The sequence below is a fragment of the Excalfactoria chinensis genome, chromosome 1 (assembly GCF_039878825.1).
Source record: "Excalfactoria chinensis isolate bCotChi1 chromosome 1, bCotChi1.hap2, whole genome shotgun sequence".
Taxonomy (NCBI): Eukaryota; Metazoa; Chordata; class Aves; order Galliformes; family Phasianidae; genus Excalfactoria; species Excalfactoria chinensis.
In genome coordinates, this window is record NC_092825.1 from 18,378,910 (window position 1) to 18,393,693 (window position 14,784).

Consider the following 14,784-nt stretch of genomic DNA (forward strand, 5'->3'; position numbering starts at 1 on the left):
CATAGAGTGGCGTGGGTTGGAAGGGACCTCAAAGATCATCCAGTCCCAAGCCCTGCCATGGCATCCAACCTGGCCTTGAGTGCCTCCATGGATGGGGCACACACAGCTTCTCTGGGCAGCTGTGCCAGTGCCTGGCCACCCTCTCAGTGAAAAACTTCCCCACCATCTAATCTGATGAGATAACTTATAATTCAGGACATATCAGTACCCATTGTTTGGAGAGCAGTGTTGCTTGGCAGCTGCCACAGACTAGTAGTGAAGCCCTGGCCAAGAAGCCTTCGCACTGCTTCTGAGCAGGCACCCTCTGGGGCTGGAGGCCTGCCTACTTTGTTCCTGCAGGCCAAAGCATCACAAGCTGAGAAATGAAAGCTGCTGCTTTTGCTGTACAGTATATACAGGTACCAGGGAGCTTACCTGGCCTGTTTGCTCTCACAAGAGAGCGGGCAATGAGCACAAGGCAGCTAAGGCAGGGCCCACAGCAACCAAAGGCAACAGTCACACACCAGCAAGTCACACACAAAGGTCATGCAGCCACGATATCTGTCACTGGAATTACTAACTTGTTTCTGCCTCCTTTCCCTTCAGCCAAAGTCCACAGTCTTCCCAGGACCAGGACATCCCTGCCTGCCAGTTTTGCTTAGGAAGCCAAAGACGTGAAGATAAGTGATACCAAATGTGCCCAAACATGCTTTGACTGTGCTGAGCAATCTGTCAGGTTCCGAATAAGACGTGACTACACAAATAGTTGGGCTTAATTATGCTTCCTCCACTGATTTACAGCAGAAACAAAACCTCAAAGCATTTGGCTCTCGAGGAGCACCAATAAGACTTGTTAGGTGTGGGTGGCTGACACATAAAGATTTTATGGCATAGAAGTTGCTGTCGTACCTGAATACAAATGGAGGATTTTATGGCATCATTTCCATTTTCTCCCCTCTGAATGTTAATTAAGCAGCAAATGTATGAATAAGGTAACATTGATTCTGTTAGCAGGTTGGCAATCGGCTAATCGACTTTCCCTGTGCACTAGGTAATGAGTATATGCTAGTCCCATTATCTCTCATTCCTGGAGCAGTAACTCCTAATATTTAGCAAAACCATTGTGCCAATAATACATTACCTCCAAATGTTTCTGTTGAAACATCTTCCTCTTCATAGCTCCCATAACTGCCTTCTGAAATGTTAAAATATATCTGCTTTTACGCTGATACACTGAATCCTTCCCTTTTAATTGGAGAGTTCAAACACAAAAGCTCTACAAGTGAAACGGAGTCACCTGCCCTTTAAATCAGCCTGAATTGTTTATATCCCAATCACCTGGGTTAGACTAGGAGCTGTTGTCACTGCTTTGCCAAGCTGAGTTCTGTGGGGCAGGCAGGATGAACTCTCTGTGTTCAGTAGGATGGAGCAACAAATGTCTTGGTCTCAGTGCTCACAAGGACCATGGCTGCAGGATTTGGGACCATGGAGATGCAGATAAAGTCTGAAACAAGTTTTTAATGACCTTACATCGCTCTCTTTTCCCTCCCCCTCCAACAGAGGGCTGAAGTGTGGATAACTGGCACTGGAGAAGGGGTTTAACACATGGAAGCCTGAGGGAGTTTGGTGAACCCAAACTCATTATGGGTGATTCTGGGGCCAAGGGGCTGCTTTGGGGCTCCCAAAGAAGGGAGCAGGTACGTGTTTCACCTGCAGGTTGCTCCAGCAATGCTCCGATGTCGGATGTTTTTTATCAGTGGATAAAAAGTTTGAAGAGATTTTTTTCCCCCTTTTTTCTTATGGCCCAATGCTTTTCCATCACCTGGCCTGATCGTTAATCATCTTGGAATGAGGGGGAAAAAAATCTATAGCCACTTATTCTGATGCTTTAATTAAGCCAGAGAATAAATTCAGAACTTGCAGTCTGAATTACTTTGGGCTAAAATGTGCTGCTCAATATTCACACGTTACCTGATGGGAGTCCAACAGGTCTGCTCGGTCACCTGTGCTGTGTGCATGTGGTAAGAAAACACGATATTCCATTCCTACAAACAATACAAAATGAATGTTTCTAATCAGCTCACAGCAGCTCCTCCCTCTCTTCCCTGGAGACTATAATAATGTAAATGGGAGCTACGTGTAGAAACATCTCTGTTAACTTCAGAACTGCATTTGATCACAGTCAGTGTGCTGAAGTGGAACTGAAAGGTTCAGAAATGAGCAACCATCTATTTCCTCTGATTAATCCAACAGCTGACATTTCCCATATGACTTAGCTAGCCTGAACATGAACCAATCCTAACTACAGTCATTAAAAGACCAGTTTTGTTGGTTAATATTCCTACAGAATCCATTACTGATGTCATTAAAAGAGAGAAAATATTGCAATTTGTTCACTCCATCTAGCCTGGTTTTAATAAAAAGTATTTGTTACAGTCTCTGATGTTATCCAGGTAACAGGCTTCCTAAATGAGCTACAAGAGCAATTAATTAGGCATTACCTTAATTGCATATTGCATTAATTGTACATTCACCCAATGACAGCAATTAACATTCAAGCCTTGCCTGAAGGTAGATGTAAGAATCAGCAAGTACAGCTGAAAGCTGCATCACCTTCCATGCAATTTCAGAGTTAAATCCCAAACTATCTTAACTGCAGGTGACAGAAACAAGGACGGTATATTCCCACAGAACTTGAGAAATGGGATTCAAATTAATGCCAGGGATGGGCAGGCAGAAATTTTCCTTTTACAAAGGCTGCTACAAAGAAATGCTCTCCAGGTAGTGAGTAGCAGTGCTTCCTTGGCCACTGCAAGCCTAGTGCGGCTGTAAGCACCCAGCCCTGACTAGCAAGCCAGCTTTGCAGCTTTGAGAAAGATCTTAATGCTGCACAGAAAGAGCCTGTAATTATTTTCCAATATATCTGCCAAGTGTGCTTTGTGTTTCCTTCATGGATTTAGAGTGCTCCCAGTGGCACTGCAATGAAATCAGTGCAGTTACCATAATTGGATTTACCTTGCCAGGGGAAAGGGCTGGCTTTCAGAAAAAGGATTACTTTACTTTCTGTTATCAGCCAGATGCCTCTCAGATGCGGTCTGGAAAGCTTCAGCTTCCACCTCCTGTGCTGACCAACACATCCACTGCGTTCTGCCTGTAAACAGGTAAAAATAACCCTCAGCTAAACACGTTTTCATGCTGTGTTCAGAAATCCCTTCACCCACTTGTGAAGCGCAATCACCTCAAGTGAAGTGAAATGGCTTTTCTGATAGGAAGCAGAGACAGAATTACCAAGCGCAGTTACTGGAGCAGCAGAGACAAGCAGGCTGTAATTACATCCAGAGAATATGAGCTGGGACTGAAGGCCGACAGAGCAGCTCAGTTTAGTCACAGAATCATAGAATGACCTGCGTTGAAAAGGACCACAATGATCATCTGGTTTTAACCCCCCCCCTGCCATGGGCAGGGTCACCAACCACCAGACCAGGCTACTCAGAGCCACATCCAGTGCGGCCTCGAATGCCTCCAGGGATGGGGCATCCACAACCTCCTTGGGCAACCTGTTCCAGCAGGATGCTGTGACTGAAAGCAGCAGAGAGTTCCCATCACAAGGCAGGACTGAATGACAGAGAACAGACAGAAAAGAGCAGATGCAGAGGCTGTGGGGAGCAGCAGCACAGCTGGGGCTGGCTCTGTGCAGGCAGCACCTCTGGGTGGCACCAGGACACCTGCTTGCACCCAGCAGCTCAGCCTTGTGCTTACTCAGAGGTGCTGCATCCCTGTGCAATCTGTCATGTTTCTCTGCTCTAAAGTAGCAGAGTAAGTGTCCTTATGGGTACCCAGAGACCCCAGCAGCTCCCAGGGAAATGAAGCTTTTTCGAGGCAACTTTTTGTTGAAGATCAGTGTGAAGTTAAACTCCAATGCTTGGTTTGGTACAAATCAAATCGATAGAGATGTGCGATGGGATCACTTTCACAACCAGTATAAATGTCCCCAGATGACAAAACTGAGCAGAGGTGGCAGCCCATATACAGCATGTATCTGCAGCACCACTGGGGGCAGGGCTTTTCCTCATCAATCTGTGCCTCTAGCTGCAAGAAAGATGAAACTCCTTTTAATGGCACATTTGCAGATGAGCAAGGTCAGACACTGAAATGATGGGTATTTGATTGTGTCGTGCCTGAACACCAGTGTAAATGACCCATGAAATTAAAGGACGTTTGCTGGCACTTACAGCCCAAATTTCCCCAAGGTCTATCAGCCTGAAAGGTGCTAGCAGCAGGGCAAAGGCATTAGTCTCTAGGGAGAAGAAATACATGCAGTAAAAATGAACAGGCAGAAAGGGTCAAACAGGAAATGAAACAGGAAAGTGGTGGTTTTTCCTTCCTTCCTTCCTTCCTTCCTTCCTTCCTTCCTTCCTTCCTTCCTTCCTTCCTTCCTTCCTTCCTTCCTTCCTTCCTTCCTTCCTTCCTTCCTTCCTTCCTTCCTTCCTTCCTTCCTTCCTTCCTTCCTTCCTTCCTTCCTTCCTTCCTTCCTTCCTTCCTTCCTTCCTTCCTTCCTTCCTTCCTTCCTTCCTTCCTTCCTTCCTTCCTTCCTTCCTTCCTTCCTTCCTTCCTTCCTTCCTTCCTTCCTTCCTTCCCTCCTTCCCTCCTTCCTTCCCTCCTTCCCTCCTTCCCTCCTTCCCTTTTCTTTTCTTTTCTTTTTCAGATCAGAGAACAAAGTGCAAATTGGGAAAACCCATCGAATAGATGTGTGGTATTGTAATACCTTTAAGGAACTGCTTCAATATGGGCAGCCTACAGGGAGCAGGGCTGGGTCTGCAGAGACCCAGCAGGAGCAGTCACCCAGCTGTGGTCAGCCTGGCTTCCTCCTTGCTATTTCCCCTCATTACAGGGTACAAGGCTCTTTGGTAAGCAGCCTATGAGACACACAGGTATGCTGCCCTCTGAATCCAAAGCTGTTTTGCTTTGGCGATGCTCTGAGCTAGGATCTGCAAAAGACAGCTGGAGCCTGCCTTTATTCTGCAGAGGCTTTGGGGATGGCCTCCCACAGCTCCACAAGAATACTGCAAGGTATTCACCAGCCTGATCCACCCCTTGGATTCCTGTAGTTTCTATAACCTTAAAGCTATTTCTGTTCAATAACATTAATAAACACATTGTCTGAAAATCAGCACGCCAACATCAGGCTGTAACAGCCCATCCTAGCCCACTGGATAAATACCAGAAGTTTTGTGGTGCCTCAAAATTGCTCGGTCTGATCACCTCTACAAAGAGAACCAGACATTTGAAAGAGCTGACCAGTGCCCGCATCAAGCAAAATATTTACGTCAGCTCTAGAATATCCAGCAGAATTATATCACACTGATGTTTCTCTGTTGTGTGTAAAGGGGCCTCTGTGAAGATGTGCCTGTACACCATTTTAATCTGAATGACAGACTGCAGTGACCTCTCCAACCTACCACACCTGCCTGCTGTTTGCAGCCTTTATATTCATCGTATCATGACAGAATACAAGACGGTGGTTTGTAAAAGCAAACTATAGCCTAACTGTACTATAGTGTCATGCTCTTACTACCAGAAATGGCATTGCTATCCACTAATGACCTGCTCTGTCAAAGTGTAAACGTTTTCTTGCAGTCATCTTTACAGAACATGTCAGGTGCTCTGCCCAGAAATGGGAGTTAAGTGAATAACTAACTTTTTCCTGGTCTCCACATAAGGGGCTTTATGTTCCTTACTTATTTCAACAAGAGGTGGATTGTGAAGCTGGTAATTGCATGTTTTACATGGAGAAGTTTGCTTAAAATATAGAACAATAAAACAGGAAATCATTATATAAGGGCATGATGGAAAGGTTCGTGGGATTGAAGAGCTCAACTTAAGCTACACAATGTCACACAGTATTGATGTTTTCTCTACATGGAGCTTTCTTTATAATCATGTTTTCACCGAGATGGTCCACTAACCTATTGAATTACTTTATGTCTTCCAAACTTTGAATAATAAGTGAAAATATTTAAGTTCTCATAGAATCGTAGAATCACAAGGTTGGAAAGGACCTACAAGATCATCTAGTCCAACTGTCTCCTTATTTCCTACTTTAAAAATGACTGACTTGATTTCATGGGTTAGTTTTAGTCCTGCTGAGAACGTAACAGGGCACGGTCACAGCAAAGAAATGGGATTCGTGGTGCCTTTTACTTTGAGGCGGTTTCATTTTTTAGCACCCCAGATTTCCAAGACTCGTGTCAACCTTCCAGTTGTGTCTGCACAAGTCCTGCTTCCAGAAGTGCATCGTCTCAGCCAGCAGTATCATTCAGCAGTGTGCCTAGGGGCGCCTCCTGTGATCTGACACCTACGATCTCCCGCTTTCTAAAATGGGCCCACACAAATAAGAATGATCAACAATAGCCTCAAGGCATGCTGCTTGGTAAGTGATGATACGATGCCTCGTAGCATCATACTGCAACTTCCCAACCTTTCTACTGAAGCTTAATGTAAATAAAACGTAGCTGAAAGGTGCCAAAAAGAATTGCAGCATATTTTCAATACTGAGATTTCTCTTACCGGGTTTGGATTTATAACACATTTGTAACTGGCATTTATCCTGGCCTCTTCAAGGCGTGTAACACGTTCCAACACATTCCCACGACAGTAAATAAGAACGCTGGATTGAGCTTTAGCTATATGCTGGTCCAAAAGCAGCTGCGTGCTGAAGCAAGGCATCCAGAACACTTGACTGGTGTAGCCACATCTGTTACCATTCAGTGGCTATTGTTCAGCATTTGGTTATGTTTCTCCCAAAGTGTGATCCAGCCCTTCCATAAACCAGCGGTTGGACTCTGTACACAATGAGTACAGACTCATCCAGGCTGGTGACCACAGTGAGTAAACCCCAGAAGTGGCATGCAGAGATGCTTCAGTTAGCTCTGCGGGAGCCATTGCTGCAGCCAGAGCAGGGTTAGCAGTGCCAGTGTGTGCTCTGCCCCAGCTAGACAGGAAGCTTTGCGGCCCAGGCTGGCAGATTTACACAGCACTTCACTGAGCCATGGAGACTCACCAGCTGGGATGTCTGTCCTGGGTTCCTCTGGGCCTCTGCTCCTGGCTAAGCCATACTTCTTCAGTCCCTTCTAAATGGAAAACCTCCACAAGAGCGGGTGATGGAAGGACAACTGCACAATGGGAACTTATAGCCCTCATCCGGAGTGCCTCCTCTTGGCACTGCCCCATTCAGCCAGCTTGCCTCGAGAATAGGAACGGGAAGGTGATGAATGATGTAAAAAGTCTCTGGACATAAATATGAACAGAGTTGTCCTGAAATGGCTGGATAAGGTATTGAAACAGGCACTGCTTTTTGTCCCTGACTTAGTGGGACTGAAATTAAACATTCATCTTTCTTGTAAGTAATGATGGGTTGTCGGGATCTATCTGGTGGAGTGGTGCTGGGACTGCCCAGTCGTGTATCCTACAGACTGTGTCTGCTCATCTAAGGGTTGTTTTTTCTCATTAGTTTTGCCTCAGTCCTGAAGTGTCTCAGTTCCTATGAGCAACCACTGTGTGACCAGAGTGCAGGATCTGCCAATGTAGACAGTTGTGATATTCAGAGAACTCCATACTGGGTATCGTAGAATGGTGCCACAACACAGGTGAGGACAGCATCATGACCAACTGCCAAGTCTTCTTCTCTCCAGGCTGAACACAACCACCTCCCTCAGCCTCCCCTCATCTGCCAAGCTCTCCAGCTCCCACACCGTCTTGGTGGCCCTCATTCAGATAAGTTCCAGCTGGTCAACTCCTCATCTGAAGCCAGACCAGATACAGCACTCCAGGTGCAACCTCATGAATCCCAGAGACAATCAACCTCCTTTCCGAGCCTGCTGACTACACTTAAAGACAGACCAAGACATGGTTAGCCACCTTTGCTGCAAGGGCAAACTGCGGGCTCTTGTTTGATTCATCCTTCACAGCTGCCAGGTCCTCTTCTGCAAAACTAAAAATGGAACAAAATTCTAAAGCAATGGATTTCTAAAGAAATCCTAAGGAGGATGATTTATTTTCTTCTCATCTGTAGATGAATTGACATCCTCAGTCTGCATCCTCATTTCAGAGTAGCTTCTTATTTCTGAACATATGCTCACCCATGCCAGTTAACAGCCTTCACACCAGCTATGATCTCTCATGGCATCAGCATGACACAGCCATTGACCTGCTCCACATGGAGTTTTCTGTTTATATAGACTATAAAAATACAGCAGCTACTCCTACAAGCCCTGCATAAATGAACACGGATCTGGGGGGCTGTGGTGGGATGGACAGTGACGTCTGATTTCTCCTTGCAGATGAGGATGCATTCTTCACATAAGGTCTCAGTTCCACATTTGTTATGTGGAAAGACAAATGGAAACACTTCATTTTTCTGGTTGCTGCTTGTGTACAGTTCAGTAACAGAGCACTGCACTCACTGATTAAATTCAAGGAGAATCACTGAAGAGGAACACTGCTGTGACCAGCACCAGCAGTAATAGGGATTCTCCTGCTACTAAACTATATTGCAGCTGGCTACTTTCAGAGACACCAGCTCTATTGTCAGAGCACATTTATTGAAGGAGGTCTCAGAAAGCATGTAGGAGAACTGCCCCCACTTTTATCTATAGACTACCTCCAAGTTTAGGACAGTCAATCAGACTGACATCTGCTCTCATAGGTAGCTTGCTTGGAGTTGGCATCCCAGGCAATGCCATGCGTCACGACCAGAAAAGTTACCTGTCCTGAACACACTCATCTCCTTTCAAGTCTGGTACAGCTCTGACAGACTGTCGTTGCCACATGCTTAGATCCTTCTGACTTACCTGTAACACACCAATGAATGAAACCAATCTTTGCTAATGCCTTGGCTGTAAGGACTCCCAGTCTACACCCTGATCAGAACCAGGCACCTTAATGCAGCTAGACAAAAAATGCCACAAAAAAGACTCTGCTTTCCATAACAAGGCCTCTGCCTGAGCAAGAAGAGCCCAAAGAGAGCTGTGTAGGCACACATATTGATGGAATCATAGAATGGCCTGGGCTGAAAAGGACTATAATGATCACCTAGTTTCAACCCCCCTGCTATGTGCAGGGTTGCCAACCACCAGACCAGGCTGCCCAGAGCCACATCCAGCCTGGAAATATTCACAGCAATGCCAGATATCCACAGATACTCACAGCAATGCCATCTTCTCCATTCTGAGAACTCAATTCATACCCTGCTGATTGTCCTGGCCCTACTGCAGAAAGGCAGAACCCTCCCAGAAAGCCTGGAAGGCAGTAATTCTGTTTCTGCCAGCCCTGTCATGCCTAGTGGCTGACCCAAGGGTAAGTGATATACAGAGATGTGCACACACTACTTTATAGACTGCACAATCATACTTTTTATAATCATTTATATAAGTCACTATCAATAGTACTGTAAAACAAAAGAACCTAAAGATCCTGCATCTGAGGTTTGATTTTAAGCTCCCAGTGGCTTCCAGCTTTATGCCAATATGCTCTGGAAAAGAGTTCCAAGTTAAATTAAAGATATCCTATCTGAGATGTAAGGAGCCAAATACACTTTAAATCTTATTTGAAACAGAGTAGTACCGTCCTGAAATCGTGTCAACACTAGATAGTTAGAAATAATCAATATGATAAGAGCTAGGGTGAAGAACAAAGGAAATGCGGTGCCCCAAAATGTCACAGCTAAGGAGCTGACCAGCAGCATGCTGGCTGTACATGCAGATTGGTAATTAAAAACTGGGGAGGAAGCAGCACTGGGGGAATTACATCTATAGAGCTTAGATGAGCAAACTCAAAAGAAAAAGGTTTTAAGGCAAAAAGTGTTTTTTTTTATACGGTAGAAGGCTCTGTGGGCAAGATTAATTTGTGTTTTATACTATAAATTTGATTCAAACGAGATACTGGACAGTGTAAGCTTGATGTAAAATAGTTGTGTTTTCTTTTTAAGAGTGATATATACAGTAAGCACCGGAGAAATTTTATTGTATCAATTTGCAAGGAAAGAATGGTGTTCCAACACTGCTGCGATGCCTCGTCCAAAAGGAAAAGAACACGATGACGAGTGTCTTGAGCTAAAAACTGAGTCACAAATAAATGTGAATGTTACAGGGACACAAAGAACATCACACGGAATGGAAATAAAGGATGATGCCTGACACACTGGAAGCATAACATATACAATGTGTGATAGAGAGCTTCAAAACAGCACTCCCATCTCCATTTCCATTTATTAGGGAGAGCTGTAGTAAGCAGTTGATTTAGGAGTGGGCATACATTCTGATGACTTCTATCAGGTGATTTAAAATTAAGCTCTATGCTGTTTTCAAGCCATGAAGATGAATTTCTGGGAGTCTGGAATGTATCTGGAAGAAAGGCCTGAATTCTGCCTCCACATCCTTGGGAAAACATCTACTGACAAGTTTATTTGCTGATGAGTTCACTCTATATAGTGAAACTCAGTGATACACAAGTACACTGAGTAACCAACGTAGGGTAAAAGACCAGAACAGCCCTGCAATTTGCTAGAGTCATATTCTTGATCATTGTTACAAAACAGTCCTTGTTTCATAACAGGGGGCTAATCTTATCACTGCTAATCCTAAGTCTCAGTTTGTCCAAACAACAGCACTGTTGTTTCTACAACTGCAACACGGCTCGCCCCCATTATGGTATGGTTTTTAATTCAACTCACATCTAATGTAGTTGTAGTTGTGTTGAGGGACATGGTTAAGTGGTTTAGTGGGAGCTATTAGTAATAGGTGAATGGTTGGACTGGATGATCTTTTAGGTCTTTTCCAACCTTGGTGATTCTATGATTCTATGAAAAGATGGGACTGGGCTTGCTTAAAGTGTAAGTAACTATGCCCAGAGGAAGATGACAGCAGACGACTACATATTGCAGCAAGGGCTGAATGGTGCCATCTGCTTTAACATCTTCCAGTTCCAGCTGTTCTGACCATTCAGAACAAAAATGAGATGACTGAATCTAAAACATTTTTTAAATTAGAATTTGGCCACTGAGCACAAAGAAGTTGAGACAACTCTAACAGCTTCTGGGAATCTGCTCATCTGGGAGTTAATTAGAAAAGAATGGCATTTCTCCCATTCATCTACAAAAGTTAATGTTGTGATGGATTATTCTTGAACTAGCAATAAACAGCCAAGGAGACCTCACAGCCACCCTGCAGTGTTACAAGGATACGTAACCTTTCTGTGAGCACGTGCCAAGGTTTATCCTACTCCAGTGAGCACAGACCACGTGTAGAGCGGTCTCCATTTTCAACTATTCATCACATTAATGTGATGTCCTGAGACTCAGGCCTGGCCACCACACAAACACGCAGTGGTATGCTTAAAGCTGGCTCCAGTCACTCCTATTTGTTTCAAACTTCTTTTAAACAGCTTAAAACAATACATGCACTGAAGGGGAATGTCAACACAAGGTTTTAGATCAAGCAGGCTTCACCAGCATTCTTCATTCCGACCGACCGCTGCCTGTCATACAACACAATCTGGATCGATATCAGAAATAACTGAGCAACCTGTGGTGCTAAAAAAGACCCGAGCAATATTCTTGTAACTTTCCAGGCTTATTGATTCAGGAGAAGACAGTTCTCATAAATACAAGGCAACTCCACGTTCCTTCCCAACACTCCCCATAATCTCCGCTTTGCTGTTTATTTTTCTGAATAACAAAAATACTTCTGTCTTTACATCTCAATGTACGCTTTATTTTGCTTGCAGGGACATACACAAACACAGGTACTGAGTTGGATCCAGTGACTTGTACTGCTTGTAACACTACTTTATTTCTGAAGTACCATTCCTGGTACAAGTTACACTTTTTGCACACTGTTAAGACTGTACAAAATGACCACGATTTTCAGAAAACAGCAGAGTTCCATTAGTGCCCAGCTCCAAAAGACCATCCAAAACATGTTAGGACGGGGACACTCATAAACAACAACAGCAATTCAATTATTTAAAACAAGAAACGATGAAAAAAAAATAAACTAAACAGCACTAAAATGAAATGTTTGCCCTAAAAAGAGATTCCCAACACGTATCCAGAGTTCATCTATTCAGATGAATTGTCAAATGGCTGAGACACTTGTTTACTCATTACTCATTACATTTACTCACTCATTAGCTGGAGCCTGATTACTTAATGTAGCCACCTGACATCTGAGCAAATGGAAGGTACATAAAACCACCACTAACACTCAGGCACAACATAACTGTTAACCCACAATTGTCAGCTCCATCCATCCATGCTGACTAGAACTGCTCGCCCAAAGGGTGACCTACAGACCTCTGTGTTTTAGGAACAGCCCCAAAAAACCTTCCTGATGAGGGCATTTCTCTCCTCCTAACACTTCAAAACACATAAATCATCAGGATTCTTGACTTTCTCTTTTTATATTTCTGATCTTGTACGCTGTGATCAAGAGAACTGACTCCGAGGAAATTACTTAAACAAGCAAAGGTCATTCCTATAAATACAGCAGCAAAAGCAGCCTGCAGACCTCACTCCAGAGAGTGCTGGATATTCCCTGCTCCCTGCAGAATTCTGCTGGTGTGCAGGTCTCTCTGAAAGTAATGCCTCCTGTTTATTTCCATGGAAAACAAGACAAACAGCAAAATGACACTGTTTGACAGAGCGAATTCTCACCCGTACAGTACAACTGCACCTTCATGAGAGCAGTTCATGTGGTCAAGGGCTGCCATTAGTAGGCCAAATTAAGTACTGTCCCCAGGTCAGAAACAGTTACAGATCTACAGATTGGACAAATTCATCACAGAACGGACCAATCAGTCCCTCTCTCAAACAAAAGGAAATGCAGAGAACAAGGAAAGGGCTTCACTACCACAAAAGACAGAAATAGTGGCATTTCCAGGTATTTTTAAATTGCACGAACAATTACAAGCATCAAAAATACCTGAAATCAGAATCTTTGGGAGTGAAATACAGTTTTGCCCTGGCTTCACCCCAGGAACACTGTCATAAAATCCCAGAAGCCTACTTCTACAAAGTCCAGTTTTCCTCACTCTCTATTCCAGCACATTCTTTACTTGGGCCCTACTGCTAACTCCCTTTGCCCTGGGAAACTGCACTCTCCCCTCCCAGGCTGTTAACTCCTGTCACTGATGATTTCCTGTCCTGCTCCCATTTGCTGGCATTTACCTATTCTCTACAGCTTAAATTCCTAATTCCTATGGTGGAAATGTCTAGACCTGGACATCCTAGCAAGGAGCTCACTAGAGTGAAGCACAGTGGTGCAATGCATGTTGCAGGGCAGTTCCTCAAGCAGCCTTCAGAGGCTGTCCCCAGACCCACCCAGACCACACATGCCACTTGTGCACTCCAGTATTCCAGTGACACTGATCTTCCAGCAGCTCCTATACAATGCTGAGATGTCTGCCTTGCTCCCACAAGCCTTCTTCTCTTTCCTGCTCCCATTTCAGTACCTCTGTCTGTTCACATCACCCAGACATCTGCTGAGCTGTCACCCAGCTGTCCATCTGGCCCAACAGGGTGATGTCTGTCCATGCTGTCGCTCTCCACTCTGTGCCCAGAGGCTCCGGAGGGAAGTGGAAACCTGCTGTCATGCAGGGGACACAAGCAGGACAGGAGACAGCTCTGAGAGGCTGTGGAGATGCCTGTGCTGTTGGCATACGTGACACAGGCTCCAGCAGAGGAAACAGACTGGAGAGGAATGGTGAAATGGGGGACAATGAAGAGGTCTTCCAGATGGGGCACACCCAGATCTCCCAGATCCAAGGGGAACGAAGGGAGCAGGAGGTGACAAGGGCCAGATCCGGGGAGGTCTCAGTGCGGGGCGGTAACGCGAGCAGGGACACGGGCAGCCATCAGGCAAGCCAGCACGATGCCAACGACCTGCAGCACCGCCAGCCCCAGGGCAGCGGTGGCAACGCAGAACATGTTGCCGCTGACAAAGGCCGAGACCTTGCCGAAGCAGCCCTCCGGGTGCAGGCCGTGTGCGCCGGCCGAGCTGAGCGGGCAGCCCCGCCGGACCCGGCAGCAGCTGAGCGGCACCGAGGCGTTCTGCCGGAGCGCCCAGGGCGTGGAGAGCCAGTCCCGGTAGCTCTCCACACCGCAGCAGCCCAGAGTGCGCTGCAAAGCGTCCAGGGCGTCCGCCTTCCCCTCGTCCTCGCCATAGTCGCTCAGGGCCCGGCGCAGCCCCTCTCGAAAGCCCCGCGCGATGTCCTGGCGGTACAGGTGCGCCGAGAGCCCCGCGGTCAGCCCGGCCAACAGCACGGCCGCCAGGAAGGCGCCGTAGGTGCGCAGGAGGCCGCGGTGCTCGGTGGCGGCGCCGAAGCAGCCCAGGAAGGCCCAGACGATGACGGCGGTGCCGGTGGCCAGGAGGACGGCGGGAGCGCTGGGGGAGTCGTTGGCCGACAGCGCCAGGTAGCCCCCGAGCCGCACCTTAGCCCAGAGGCCGATGATGAGCATGGTCAGCCCCGCCGCCCAGAAGACGAAGCTGAAAGCCATGAGGGACAGCTTCAGCACGGTCATGACGTCGCTGAGGGGTCGCCAATTTCGGCCCAGGACGGCGGTCCGGAGCTCTTCCCGGCGGCGGGCGGGCTGCGAGTGGCCCGGCTCTCCGCCCCGACCCTTTTCAGCACCCGGCTCGGGGGCGCGGCCGCCGCCGGCGTTTGGCGGCGCTGCGGGGCTCGGCGGGCGGGCCCCGGTGCCGCGCAGGGCGCCCTTCCCCTCACGGCCCGAGCCGCGCTGAAGCGCTGAGG

General features: G+C 46.5%; 1 pseudogene; it reads right to left on the reverse strand.

Moving 5' to 3' along the window:
• Positions 1 to 13,266: 13,266 nt before the first annotated feature.
• Positions 13,267 to 14,566, reverse strand: LOC140263140 (tetraspanin-7 pseudogene; annotated as a pseudogene).
• Positions 14,567 to 14,784: the final 218 nt, after the last annotated feature.